Below are 16,107 nucleotides of genomic sequence, written 5' to 3' on the forward strand. Positions count from 1 at the left end.
CATAATGTCCTAGATGCAATAAGCTATTTGTTATAAGAAAAGGGTATTCAGCTCATATATCTGGCTTCTGAAAGTACACATCAAGCCTCTCCCCGCTGTTAGCATGTAATCAGTGTAAAACATTACTCTGCAGATTCCCACTGGGTAGTGTTTATTGCTTGTACTATCTAAAGGATTTCCAGGAGTGGCAGGCAGGAAGCTGCTGGTAGCTTCAGGGCTCCCACAATTCAGTCAGATGCCAAACAAAGCCAGTCTCAATAGCATCTCTTTTTATGGAGTCTCAATGATCTGACTAGCTATGAGGAATCTATTTTTATCCAGGCAACTTTTCTCAAATAACTGAACCCTTTGAATAGCATTACAGAGGGCAGATTTCTAATAATTCTTCTTTCAGGGATTTTTTTTTTTCTTTTTCCCTTTTCTTGTTACCCTGGTGATGATCACCAGGCAATAGGAAACCAGAATTCAATCTGATTTATGCTGATTTACAAGAATGATGGCTGTAAACCTTGCTGCATGTAAGTGTCCTATTGACTACACTGAAAACAGTGATAGACCCACAGAGGAGCTCACACTCTGGGGAAAAACTCGTGGAGTGCATCCACTCTATGTAATTAAAGGGCCAAGGAGAAACTTCAGCACTAAATCCCTGCTTGGGAGCTGCTCTGTCACATAAAGGATACCACAAAACAAGTATATTTAAAGAAAGCTGTTGGTGAGATTGTGTTGTGTACAGTGCTGCCTGCATTATGCCCCCCTCTTCTAAAGGGATCTAGAAAATAATTTTATGGAAAAGAACAAGGAAAGACAGTTGAAAAGAGTTGGGACCACTAGCAGTAAATGTGATATGGAAAATCTTAATCAAACAGAAAATCCGGGAAATTCCCATCTTTGTCAATCCTACTGAAAATCCTGTGTCAAAAACATCTTATGAATCTAGACTGCCATCTAGGCTTTATGAAGATCCAACTTTCTTGCTGCTTCATGAAGAAAATGGCCTATAAGGCCTTTACTATTCTACTATTCTATAATAGAGTCCAATCTTCTAATGGCTTTAAATAGAGATCATTCCTGTATTAAGCTGCGAAAGAGAGTTTGCAGTTAAAAAGTGTCCGCTCATTCTTTGATCTACAAACTCAGAAGTGGACAGCGAGTAGTCTCCATTTTAGTCTAAGGGTATTTTTAAGCTATTTTGCATACTTCCCATACTGATAATATTTCCTCAGTTAAGGCTTCAGCTTTTTTTGCTAGAAATACTCTATATCCTCAGAGCAGTACTTAACATAGAAGTTTTACTTTGTACAATTGCAAAATACCTTAAAGGAAAAAGATACATTCTCTGCATGTATCTCATCCAAACTCAGGCGGACAGATGAGATTCTCACGTAGGAATGTAGCTGTTCAATGCTTTATTTACAGTCAATAGAAAGAGGCAAGCATGTAAGAGAGATTTAGTTCACCAAAGTATTGAATTCCCCTATTAAACACCATGATGACAACCTTGGCAAGGTGTGCGAGTTTGAGATAGGCATCCAAGTCCCCAAACCCCTATGAATCACAGTGAAATGTGGCTTGTTTTATTTTATTTAGGGAAGATGGGAGACAGAATGCCACTGCAATCAGTGTCACTTCAATGTTCACATGAAAGATAGGCGTGATTGCTCATGCTTCTACATTATACCATTTTGTAAATTACTCTTACTTGAAACTGAATATTATGAATTTGAAATGTAATTGTTTATAACAAACAAAGAATCATATTCTTTCAGCTCTAAAGAAAGCTGAATTACTATGTTAAATAATATTGTCACCAGATCACTTCATATTAAAAATAATTACTCTACCCGAGGTAGGAACAAAAGAACATTAAATACTATGACTATATAATCATACCACACTTTTTAGAAAAAAATGTGTGCTGTCATAAGTTGTAGAGGTTGAATCTTTTCATAATGTTGAGGAACGTACAAGATATAAAGAGCCAAAATAATCACTACATTTGAGCATTTCGACTGTGGAAAAATATAAATAAAGATAACATTGTGAATTAAAGCAAGAAAATAAGATGAGTAAACTGTGATCAGACTTTCAAGAACTTCTTATAAAAATGATACATCATAATGTGCTTTGAATTGACTTTTCACCTTTTTGTAGTTGAGCCTTATTCAATTTGTCATAAATAAATATTACAATTTTTTACTTGCCATCAAGTCACTAGGTAAAGAAGGACACACTTTCCATAAAGAAATGCTTGAGTGGATTGTGTCATTTATATTTTTCTGCAGAACCATAATATTCCTAGACTGAATTCAGAGATTAATGTCCAGTGAGTTACAAAAATAGAAAATAATTTCCAAACACCAGAAGATGGGAAGACCATGAGAAAATAAAAAGGCATTTAAAAACAGTGTCACTTCAAGCAGTTAGTCAGAAATCTCTGAAATGCCTCTTAATTATTCTCAGCCTGTGCCCAGCTGCCATAAAACAAAACCAACCTCTTAATTAATAAACTTACTGGGATTGATAGAGGTTGACAGAGATATTTCAATTTTATCAAAAGCCAATATAATTTTCCTAAGTTAAATAAAAAAGCCTAAAGAGATCTATATCCAAATTTTCTGAACTGAGCAGAGGATGCAAAGAGAAGATGAATCCTCAAAAATGTTTCTGAAGTTTTACTTAGAAGTTTATTATCATATGTATGAGGTTAAACAAAAACTCTGTACTAGAAACAGATGCAAAGTTAACCTGAAGTCATAGAGATGGTTTGATTGATCACACAGACATTTAGGGAGTTCAGGGACCTAATTTAGGAGTCTCCCTGGCATCTTTATGGAGTCAGTAGAGGCATCTTCAGAGGGTGACCCAGATAGTATGTTGGCCGAGTAAAACAATTTCTATGTTTGCTTGTGCCTTTGTTTTAGCTACAGAGGACCCTTGTAGGCTCACCTGCCTTCTAAGACTCTGTGGTCCTGGTGAGATCTCTGCTTGACATAATTTCATTTAGAATGCCTCTCATTCTACATGCACTGTATGACATTCTTATCAACAAATGTCATTGCCTGTTAGCCAGGCAATGGTGACTCACTCATGTTGGAAGGAGCATAAAATTCCCACTGAAAGAATGATGTTCCAGACTAACCCTTTCTGGGCTGGAGCTCAAAGAGATGACAATATATCCGAAAAGGTAATTGATTCAGGGCATGTAGAGAGCATTTAATATGATTTACCATCCCTTTTTGGTTCCAAAACCTGTCTCTCTAGAAAACACTGACACACACTGTATCTGCTTACATTTTCCTGCAGACCAATGCTCTGGATACAACCTCTCTGCTAACCAAGTTGTTCCTCACTTCCACACAACCCCCAAGAATCCACATCATGCCCTGCCCTTTCTGAGTTTCCACACAAATGTCCAGGCTGACAAGTGAGACAGGAACAGTAACTATTTTAAGTACGATGCACACTGTGAAGCTATTTTTGACATTATACATTGTATACATTTAGTTATCCTTGACTAAAAATGGGAAAAATAAGCTTTCTATTTTCACTGTTCATGCAAACATATTGCTTACACTAGTGAATAATCTGGGTAAAACCAGAAACAAATTGCTCTATCAGTATGTTATCCTACAGCCAAATTTCTTCCGATTATAAAACCATTATTACATATTCCTCCTACGGTCCAAAAACACCTACAAGCAGATGAAAATGAAACTTCTGCTGAATTGATTCCCACATATCCTCTGTCTATTCCTGATGTTTATGAATGTCCATGACTTCTGAAAAGGAATCCTCTATTTTTCTTCTTACTTTTGTGCAATTCTTTCACTGTGCTGATTCAACAACATCATTCTTTGTCAAGCATAGATTGGGTAGGGGGTTTGGAAGAAAGTAACATAGGCGGTCTCTGGTGCTGATCCAGATAATACCTTTTGTAGCTTTAGGTTGGTTCCAAATATACACTCAGATACAAGGAGAAAAACTGAAATTATTTCATACGACTGACATTCAGACTCAGAAGTCATTTATAAAAATGAGAGTTGACCTGTAATTTGCCTAAATTCATTGAAAATTTACCTAATATCCTTATAAGTTAGTTATAGCCCCTAACTGTTAGACAAGGGACCCCTCCAATCATTCTTCCTTCTGTTTCATGCTTCCAAACACGTATGCAAAAACTGACCTAGTGGTTGACTTGCCTTAGACCTCTGGATGATTTTCCCAAAAAGAAAAATCTTCAACTAAACAAATTGTCTTCCCAATTTCATGCATTTCGGTACTGGCAAACGGCAGCAGGGCAGATCTGGAATTTACATAGGACTTCAAAGGGAAGACAGTCAGGCTGCAGGAAAAATAAGTAAGTCCAAATTGAAGGCAAATTGATGGTCTGAGATAAGTATATATATTTGTATGATGTCGTCCACAGGCTTTGCGGTCTGGTATACCTGAGGGCAGAGCATGACCCTGAATCTTAAGCAGTACCTCTTGAATGGTTTTTTGTGCTGTATCATCTTATTTCTGCTTAGCTTATTCCTGGGGGGGGGGGGGGGGGGATGTATTTTATTTGTTAGAATAATGCAGTGTTAGGTTTTTCAGCAGAATTGTAATTCTGTGCCATTTTGAAAACATGAGCATGATTTTAGGTAGGTGGCAGAGATGTCTGAAAATTTTTTGCCTATAAAAAGGAAGGGCTTTTGCTATCTATCTCAACAGCTCATCTGCATGGGGCAGAACAATTGTGGTACAAGCAACTTAGGGAAGCAGAGCCTCAAGGCAGAGTGTCTTTTGGAGTGACTTATGTAGAAGAGAACGACATAGCTCTACATAAATTTTGTTCCTCTCTGACTCTTTAAAGGAAAAGAAAGAATGAAAAGTGATGTGGGAAATATCAGTCCAGCTCTTGCAATCGAAGGGTGTGAGAAAGGTAGGCCTGCTAGAAATGGATACTGTTGTTTACGATTTTTTATAGGAAAAAATCTTCAGACGTCTCTCCCACCTACCTAAAATCATCATTAGGACACACTTCTCCTTATGACCGCCATAAATAACCCAACATAGAACCTGCCACTATACTGCCGCATCTTATACATACCAATCTTAGATTTAATGCTCCTGTAATACTACCATAAAAATTTCTAGCTCCTCTATTTCCAGGAAGATCCAGTGGACCAGATTCCCACATGTGAACCATGAAGCTGAAGTTAAGGTGCCACTGCACACCAAAAAGAACACACAGATAACGGATCAAAGGATCAAAATACCCAGTTAACCAGGAGGAAAACGTTTCTCACCATATAGGTCCTTGAGTACCATCCTCCTGCTCTCAACACCAAGGGAGACATCTCTCCTGTTTACAAAGTGCCTTCAAAAGATGGTCTTGGGAACTAAAATTACTAAATATTAGAAATCATGGCTTTTGTAGGAACCCAAGCTATTTTTCTCACATTCCATTTCTCACATACCGCCATTTTTGACAAGTGATAAATTAACATCTTTTCTTCTTCACATTGGCTGCAACTACTTTATCACATTGTTCTATAAAAGTTTATGGTTTTGTTCAGAGTAGTTGTTCTCAGCCTGTGTTTAAAGTTTTCCATTTTTGTATCATATATAAACAAGGGCTTACCTGTCTGAAAGCCTGTCTGGTTTCCCACTTTTACAATCATTTTCTCTTCCTACAAACTGACTTATTCATCCAGGGATGTTGCCAAAGCAGCAACATTCCATGGTTTTGGGGCAAGCAACTTTTCCTTCTCCTTTGAATTGAAACATGATTTTAAAGAGTTAAGATTTTAGCTAAGGGTTAGAAGCAATTTATATTGATCAAAATGTAAGTTAGGTTAGTAAATGGTAGGTTAATGATTATTAGATGCCCAAGCTAGAGCTAACTTATGTTATGAGCTTGTTTATAGAAAAAGTGGAGTAAGTGAACCGTCATAAGAACAGATTGAAACCAGTAAGAACAATGGCCAGCACCTGGACTTCATACCAATCAATCAGGAAGCAGGGGACCTTGGATCATGCCAGAGGGTCACAGAGACTGATGAAGACTCTCCTGACTTCATCCTTTGAGACCATTGACCCAATTCGAGACCACCGACCCAATTCAAGAGAAGAACTGCGCACGCGTGAAGGACTGATAGCCTCATTTTAATACAGAGCGGGGATGGGAGGTGCTGGGGTTATGCATATGTATTGTATGTAAGATCTTGGAAAATAAATAGAGAGCAAAGAGCCTTGTTCGGGGTGGCCACGCCTTTCAGAGACGGCTCCCGTGCCACCCACTGGTGAATAAACATACCACTTTCTAACTTTAATTAGTTAGAGGGTGTTTGTCTGTGACTATATCAGTTTTCAATGACGCAGAACATTTGGGTTTTTTCACATGAACTTTGTCTTGGTTTTGAAAGACAGTTGTCTGCCAGGGAAAGCTAGAGCATCCCTTGGAATGGAGAATGCAAACCCCCTTCCCTCCAAATTATTATAATTTTGCAATTAGTGGCTTTCAGTCAAAGATATGGGAATAGGAGTAACAGTTCTTTACTAGGAATATTTAAAAAAAACCAAACCAAACCAAACCAAACCAAACCAAACCAAAGCAACAACAACAACAAAAAAAAAAAAAAAAAAAAAAAAAAAAAAAAAAAAAATCCCACCACAAATGTAGTAGTACAAAAAAAGAAGCAAGGAAGCAAATAAAAATTCTGGAAAAACCCTGACAGAGTCAGGGATACGACCTGGCAGCCTGGTGGTCAGGGTGTTGGAAACGGTCCAAATAAGTCCTCCTGGAGTAACATATGAGGTTCTGTGGAGTAGAGATGGTCCTGTAGAAAGTCCAGTGGTGACGAGATGGGTCTGGCCTTCCTCTGGGAATCAGTGGAAAAATCAGATACCTTGTGTCCTTCAGTCCCAGTTTTATCTAGCTGGGAACAGCTGGCTCCTCCCCCAGTGGGTGGACCATCTCACAATGGGATGATGGAATGTGTCATGTCATTGGTGGGCCCTAATGGCCCATTATCCGAAGATGTCCCCCTAGAGGATGGAGGGGTGGTAAAAGAGATAAGAAACACTGCCCCACCTGGATTTAATGGCTGGGCCATTATCAGAAGGCATTCACCCCACTCCCCTCTGGAGTTAGAAGGATAAAACATCTTCCAAAAAACTTTCAACAGATGAAGTAGAATACACATTTTTAGGTTATGTAATCCAAGACATACTTAACAATTACACAGTGCTTGAGTGCTTCCATTTTTTAAAATATAAGATTTATAGGCAGTAAATCTTGCTTCTGTATATGGCTGCATGCCTTCCAAGATCAACCCTTTTATTCCATTTCAGTGAAAATTGCCATATATGCTAAATTGTGTGTAGTGATAAGACTTTTACATCAGGCTTTTGGGAGGACAGAGCAAGCAGCATTTCCCAACTATGTGTTCTGAAGTGCTGGTAAATTCAGGGTGTCCAACAAGATATTGTGAAAGAGGATGCACAGATCTTGTCCAAAGTGCTTGCTCATTGATTAGAAATTTTTTTTAGCTTCATTGAGTTTGCCTGAGTGAGACCCAATAGGCCAAACAAGTCAAGTCCCATATACCAGTGAGGCTGTTTTGATTATTCTCTACTGTATTAGCAATGCAGATATCAGTGCTAATCAACCTGTAATTTTACAAATGAAATGTTGTAAACCTCAGTAATAAACTACACAGTGCATACAGATGTAGGATACTATGGAAACAAGTTTAGTTGCAGTTACACCTCAAAAGAAGTCAGAGGGGAATCAAATTTAAGTTACACAAGCAGAGGCCAGAACTTGAAAACAAATACTTTGCTGAAAGAGACTTATTATCATTGTAAATCAGTACAAGGTCTCTCCAGCTTGTCTCAGCTTTGTTTTCTTACCCTTCTACACACCCTTGCTTCACCTGGACTCTTCCCTTAACAATGATACCACTCTCTCCTATCCCAGCTTCCTGGGGCAACTTTTCATCCCTTCTGAAGAAGCTGAAACTCTTACCACCTCTAATTCTTCATTACCAACTTTTCTAAGCCAAATTATTTTCTTAGAGGATTCAGGCCCTGTAAATCCTTACAACAATAGGGCAAAGGAATCTCAATGCCTTGCTTTCCTTCCTGATCCTTTCTCTCCTCGAGCCAGTCTGTAGAAAACACAAATCTCAGCAGTACTAAGAGAGTGGATGTTGTCTCCTCTCAGAATCATTGTTTCAATTCTTGAGGTTTTTCCTTCAAGACTCTGCAGGAAACACCCATTCTTGTAGACCTCCACTGTGGTGGGACCTTTTGTTTTTGAAATGTTTATCTGCATGGCTCCCTGATATCTGTGATGTGCTGTTAATCTCCACATGTTTTTATTTTCCTCCTTTTTCAAGGTAATAACAATTAAAATCAGTTCTGTTGGAATAACAGACATTTTGGACAGAGAGACTACTCTCTTGACAAATTTTAAATTTCTGCTTCAACTCATGGTGGCTTTAGATCAATGAAGACATCATCCAAATGGTGGGCTCTCAAAAAGTATTTTTCTTTACATTCATTTCCAGATGTAAATCGCTGGGTGGTAACTGACACCAAAGAATTGAAAGAAGAGTCTGTTTAGCTGTCAGCTTGATGCATCTGGCTGGCTGTGTGGTTATAATGGTATCACAGTGTCTTGGGGAACTACTGAATCACCCTATAACAGAAGGTTGTCTACGTCTCTGTGCGCAAAGCAATAAAGCAGTATACAGAAGAAAATATTAGACAGCTATACTCCTTAGGCCAATTTGTCTCGCAGCTATACTACAGTAAATCAGAAATAATTCTACAAACCTCTGAGCTTTTCCAGATTTATGTTTGCAGAGCTAAGAGCATAATCTAGTTCTTTTAATCTCATTTTATCATTTTATATAGCCAGTACTGAAATAGTGAATATATGCAGAAGGTTTTAAAAAAAAAATCTGTTGTAAAACAATTTTTATTTTCACAATATTTTTAACATCCAAAGCTAAAATACAATAGAATAGATATACTGGCCACTTTTGAACTCTTTGCTGGCTGTGTATGAGATATATGTACACTTTCTTCATGCATTTGATGTGTACATTAGGCAGTGGTCTCCCTATTGATATTTACCCTGCCACTATGCATAATCTGTGCGTTTTCAGAAGTAGTATTGCCTCCTTCTTTCTTTCTTTTTCCTCTGGGTCTCCCCAGGAAAGGTATCAGAAAAAAAATTAGTATAAAAAGCACAGATAGCCCTTTGGGCATGAGCTTCTCCGCCTGTGTATGAGGTCAGTCCTTCTGGCCTTTTCAGAGAGCCAATGTACTCACAGGTCCTCTTCCAAAAGTCCTATAAGGTAGCCATGGTCCCTGGAAATCTGTTAGAAAAGTCTGACCTGTGCTCTAATATGACAAATTTCAGAAGAAAGAATGACTCCTAAATGTTACCTGAAATTACTATTGATTTTATCTAAATCTAAACACAAAAATTTTAAATTTAAATTTTGTTTCAGGACAGTGTATAGTGTGGTAGGAGAACAAAAAAAGCCTGTTTTCTAGTTTAGAGTCATTGCGCTGCAGCCAGAACAAGATAACTTCAGTGCATGCCTTTGTACCCGGTATCCCACTAAGGCAGCAGTCTTAATAGCTGTCAGTGCCACAGATGCACCAGAGTCACTGAGATGTTTTATTTTGAGAAAAAAACCCCACAATTATTTTTCCATCAAGATTTAGCTGCCTTTTTTTTTTTTTTTTTTTTTTTTTTTTTTTTTTTTTTTTTAAATAACTATTGTAGGTGAAGATAATTTAGGCAGAACACTGACAGGCAGAAGATAATAGTATGTCTGTGGGTGATCATCTGAAAGTGAACTTTTGAACTCATAAGCAAGCACGAGCCATGAGTATGCAGCCTGCAAGCTGCAAATGGTATGGGCTGACTAAATTTTGATAACACTGGAACTAAATAATTGTGGCATGCCTGATTCCTCCAATTAATAACAAGATGTAAGACAGAACCACCAATTAGGAGCTGATCGTGCATTTCCTTCTGCACATTGACTATTTAGATGGGGAAATCTGGGGGCTGCAAAAGAAGGTGGTGAAGATCACGACTGGAGAAAAGATCCTGGCAGATACAGACGGCCCTGGAGGTCAGATCACTGCCTGGTGACAAGTGCTGGGGGACAAGCAGAGATCTCTCACATGTGAGACTGGTGCCTGTGAGCAGGGGCACAGCATCACCTGGCTTTCTGCCTGTTCTCTGGTCAGCAGCCACCTCCTGGTACAGAGGGACACTGAGACCTGGGGAACACAGTGCTGGTGGGGAGGGAGGGATGACTGTGTAAGGAAATCAAGCAGAGCAAAAGCTTAAATCTCAGAGGTTCTTAAATAAACCCCAGTATCCAGATGCACTATGCAATGCTGTTTGCTCCATCTCACCTGTGACAATTTAAGATATAACTTGTACAACTGTATAATTTGATCACCACCAACCCGCATTCCCATGCATACAGAACACGGTAGATGTATTCACAACAGAAAACCATGCTACTTGTGCAGTGATCAATGACTCACCAGCAGTGTAGTCTTCTAAATTTAGTTCTGTGCCCTATTGAGGAGTTACTCTGACAATTTACCATGGTGATGCCACCCTTATGAGCTTATTATCACTGTGTTTGTCTTCTCCCCCTTCCTGCTGCTGGAAAATAGGCACAAATACGCTATCATTGTCTCCTATTTTTCTTTCAAATTCTAACTTCTAAATTTCACAGAAAGAATGGAAGGAAATAAAACCGAACAAAGATCACTTAATCGTGTTAAACATGGCAAGAAATCACGTTTGTGTCAGAGTGGAACAAGAGAAAAAAGATACATTCCTATACCAACTCCTGTAAATCCTCAACTGAATTATTTTCAAACATGGTAAATCTAATTTTATGTCAATGTGTCTCTATGTTAAAGATCAGTCTCACTCAGAAAATAAGAAAATTGTGCAGATTTTTGTGAGCTGTATTTGAAGTGAATCTTGTTTATAATGAAGTCATCCTTGTTTGCTTGGGTTTTCTCAGATATTTTTAAGAAGGGAACTGAAAACACAAGTTATTAATAAATATTTTCATGTAATTAGTCTGTGGAAGTAGAAATTTCTGTAGAAATACTGGAAGCTCATTTAATGCTCAAAGAGGCATTTGAAAAAAAACTGGGCAAAACACCACAGAAGTCTGCCTAATGTTAGTCATGTTAGTTAGTAACTGAAAATGGCTGATGCCCTTTTTCAGATTTTATCATAAAGCATGGGCTGCCATTTAACTAGAGCATGTTTTCTCATAAGGGAGGGACAAATATCCACTAATACCGGTAGTGCTTATTGAATTTCCTTCTGCAAGTATGACATGATGCAGCCAGCACAGGAGATGCTAAAAAAACCAAAGACAAGTAAGGTCAAAACACTGAACCAATGTCAAATATCATTTCCACACCTCATCTGCTCTCTGAACAAACTGTTAGTGCTTTTCTTTAAATCAGTACCTATCCACTGGCTGTTATCATTTCTCTATCAGCTCCTGGCCAGGCTCACAGTTTAGCTCTGTCAAGATAATCTGGGTGTCCTCAGGCTGACTTGATGTTTTCAGCTCTCTCTGAATCCAGTGGTGAAACACACAATCTGTATGGATTGTAAAGCCATTTTCTGCTTCAGTTCTAGCCTTCTCCTTTTAGCTTCCCTTTTATGGTTTTCCTCTACATAAATCTTATGTAATTATTTCAGGATTAGTTCCCCTTGGTTCAAGCAACTTGACAGAATTGGGCACTTATACATTTGTCCATCTGCCCTGTTGCTTGAAAATTTGTCTTGAACAATTTCCTTTCTACTGACAGCAGTTTTTATGCTTCCTGACTTCTTAGCTAACATTATGCAGTGCTCTTATTTTTACAAGAAGTACTTAAATATTCTAGACATTTTGTGGCTTAGCTAAATAAAATAAGCCTACACAGCTTAATGGTTCAGCCTGTACCACTGGCCTCATCTTTTTCTTTTCCACATAAATCAGCTTATTTCTTTCTAAGTATTCCCAAAAGCTTATTTAAATGTGCCAAAGTACTCACTGTTTATAAAATACATCTCTTCAGATGGGTGTATGGACAAAGGAAAAAACACTGCTGTTCACAGGAGTAACGTGTGAAATTGTGGATGGTGGTACTATACAATCACAGGGTAAGACCCTTTCTTAAAGAAGGTAGAAGCATTTCAGATGAAAGCAATTTATAGGAGACTAAAATCCATAGGTGGGCCAGTTTTGTGAAATCCAGAGGACTGTATTCAAAGGCACGAGAGCATTTAGGGCTTTTTTCCCCCCCTTATCAGAAAACTCTTCTAGTTACAACCTCCACAGGAAGAAATTAAACCGGATGGAGCATGACAAAGCAAGTCAGGAAATGTGATTAAGGATAGACACACCATGGAATATATGAAATATTGGGAATATTACAGGTATGCCATGGAAGTGGGTTGAGAGGGAAGGCGTTAGCCATGTCAGACAACATTCAAGGGCTGAATTTCTCTGTGGAGGGCTGGAAAGGTTGGGAAGACAGATAGCAGAAGCAGGCTGGATCCATCAAACTGATCACTTAGAGACTGCAGTCCTTTGAAAAAGAGAGATGGATCCTGATACAAGACCAGCAAGATCCAGGGAACACATAGCCATGAGGAATAGTATTAAACTTAGGTTTTCCTATGATTTAGTATAGTCTAAGGCTGCTGTTCTCCTTTTTACTATCTGCAAACAGCTTTTCCGTATTCAATTTCTAAGATGCAATTTTCCAGAGGCTGCCAGTTTATTAGATTTCTGGCATGTATGGTTGTTAAAATGTAGAAATAATTTGGGACCTGCTAACCTGCCATTCATGCTGGGGACAGTTTTCATTTTGTGTGACGATATCTGCAATTATTTGTCCACTTTTTTTTCTGGCAAGTTTTCAAGCACCAGTTAGCTGGTGAGCAGAAAATGATGGCTTTTTCTCTGTAAAGGATTATAAGCAGAAGTATACAGAGATTAGCTCTAGGATGTCTATTACATTACCAACATCCTCAGAGCCACCTATGACAACAAGGATGTCTCATTTGGAAAACAATCCAGGATAAAGGAATAGAAAGAAATACGTCAACATATAATGTAACGACATTTCTGAGACATTTGAACTTTTAATTACTGAGACTAGAGCTATTCAAAATTACTTACTATAGTTTTGCTTTTTATTGATTTCTTTGTCCTGATGGGCCATCTAACTTATCACTTCATTAGTTTTTTGGTTTTGATGCATTTGATTTTTAGAGAGACTTAAAGCTTATTACATTTTCTTCCTTAAAAGCAGAGAATCATGTAGACACCACAACCATCCCTCAGTGGCTTAGTCTTTCAAAGGGGACAACTATTAGGTGCACTGTGATGCAGCCAGCCTCCTCTGTAATCACATAAAAATCCCAAATACAGGGGTTTACATAGTGCCCATCATCTCATGGCTGAGATGGGTGATTACTAGTGGAAGGCAGGAGATTGTGGTAAGTCAGCTGCCGTATGTGATGAGGATCTAGAAGGAAAAATCCTATTCAAAGTGTTTCACTCCTTTTATGACTCCAGGAGTTTATTTACTAGTGTATGCGCCTTTTAGAAATCCCCAGTGTAACTCATTTCAGCAAACCTCAGGAACCTGTGCGCAAATAGGCATAGACTGTAGGTAAATATAGTTCATTTTCCATGAGAAGACTGAAGACTGAATCCTGGGAGAGTGAGGATGCATAGGTGGAGCAGATATTGAATAGGTCTGAGTGCACAACCACCTACAGAAAAGTAAAAGCCCCCATTTAAAATCTCTTCTAATATCTCAGATGAGTTTGAGAATGCATAGGAACGAAGGCTGTCATACTATTATTAGACTCTCTATATATATTTAAAGTATTTTTTAGACTGCAAATTACTGATTGGGCAATTTAATGAAAGAAACTATACGACCCGCATAGATGCAATGTTGGCATGCATAAACTGTTTGCATCTTACTTTATCTTTCCCTTTATGTGACAGTGTTGTTTCTCATTTCTGCTGCTAAATCTGACCCCGAAGTTAGAAGTGACCTGTGTAGGTGTGTTTATCAGAGCACATTCCTGGGGTGCTGTGCTCATAACTTGAAGGATGTCTTCCTTTTAATACCAAACTGTTGTGTGGTTTAGTACATCATTTGGGTGTAATCTGAAGGAAGCAGATGTGTGAAAGAAATTTATTAAATCAAGGCATTTAAATTGTATTTTTTTGTTTTGTCATACGCTACCTGAGGACAGAAACACTTTGTACTAGCAAAATAGGGTAAGATTGTCCCAAGAGTTGCTGGATATCTGCATTTAGCAGGAGTATCAGCACCTGATTTCCTATGCTGATCCTAGGAGCATCTCAGTGGTGCACCAAACATCTGAATCTGCTCCAAGAGAGACTGAAGACTGAGCCTTATACGTCATGGCTGAGCTGAAAATTCAAACTTCCCATAGTGTCTCTCAGGAAATAAAAACAAAATATGAACTTGGAAATTAACTTGGAAATTTTGACCAGCATATTTTCCTTTGAGCTTTGCTTGCCCACACAAGATCACTGATGGCAGCTACCATAGCACACATCCCTTCTGCTGCCCCAGCATTAACTGACCCCTTTGCTGCTCAAGTGTCTTTTCTTCCCATCTCGTTATTTCTGAGTTGAATGGGAGATTCATCAAGTAAACAAGCTTTTTAGTTACAATAACAGTAACAATAACTGGGGGGAAAAAACAGTTAGAGTTGGAACCAGTAAAAATGTATACACATTGCATGTCAATTAATTAACTCTTTTCTTTAGAGACACAGAGTCAATTTTCTTCAGGCTTCACTTTACAGAACAGGCAGCAAAATGGTGTCAAGTGCGCCCTCATTTCCCTTTCTTAATAGCACACCAAGTTACCAACGATCATGAATAGGTGTGGAGATGAACTCTCATTTTATCACTCCAGAAGCACATATATAAACCTCTAACCACCTGCCCCCTCAGCAAATAGTTACACTACATGAAATGCCAGCAAAGCTTGAAACAGTGGGAGCAAGTGAGCACTTCCATCAGAGTGCTCTGCAGTGAAATAGCTAGTGATGATGAAAGTTAAATTGCCAGGGCTAGGCAAATAGTTTCTGGCTAGCTGTAGATTTTTCACACTGACTCCATTGATTTTGAGTTTGGGGCACTAGTACATCACAAAAAAATCAATTGTGGCAATCTGTGCAAAATGAAGTTGGTTTGAATAAACAGCTCTGTGTTAGTATAAATGTATCCACATTGCATATTTGGATTAAATGAGAACCATTTCTCAGAAAGGATGTGAAATGAGAACACTAATATAGAAAACTTTTGAATGTGAATTTCAAAACTGTGGATGGAAAAAGCTTTAATGTTCCCACATAGTTCTGTGGTGAGTTGTAAAGTCTACATGTCAAAGTAGTAGCATTTACAGGTTCTTCCTGCATGTGAACTCTCAACCCCAGCACAAATTGCCCTATGACTTTTGGCAGCTCTGTGGGCTAGGCATAGGATGTTGCAGGAGAGATAAATTTCCACTTGCAGGATTCCTGGGAGGCATTTGCTCAGTGAACACATTGTGCAAACAGATTAGTGAAGAAAAATTTTTGCTCATTCTGCCAGTCCTACAGGGAAAATTAATGCCTGTCATTTGTTCTGTGCTTTCCTCCACGATGCACAGCAAGATCAGCCACCAGCAGAAGGTCAGCAGGGGATGGGGATGGTCCCTGCAGGAGGGAAGCTCTCTGAGCTTCTGTCTAATATGTCCATAGGTTGAAAGTTACACAGGGCTCCCATCAGCATCCTGAAGGCAGTGCTGGGCATCTGGAGATGGTATCTCCAACTCCTGAGGTTGTGAAGGCACTATAGCTGAAATTTGTATATTGAGGTTGCTGTTAAGAACTGCTTCCAGCTGGGCTTTGGGGTGAGTTTGCTACACAAACACATACAGACACACACTCACATACACACACAGAGGCTTCTGAGCCCCTAACCCATATTCAGCCCCTTGGCACTACCCTGGCAG

This window comes from Hirundo rustica, chromosome 2 (genome assembly GCF_015227805.2).
Source record: "Hirundo rustica isolate bHirRus1 chromosome 2, bHirRus1.pri.v3, whole genome shotgun sequence".
Lineage (NCBI taxonomy): Eukaryota > Metazoa > Chordata > Aves > Passeriformes > Hirundinidae > Hirundo > Hirundo rustica.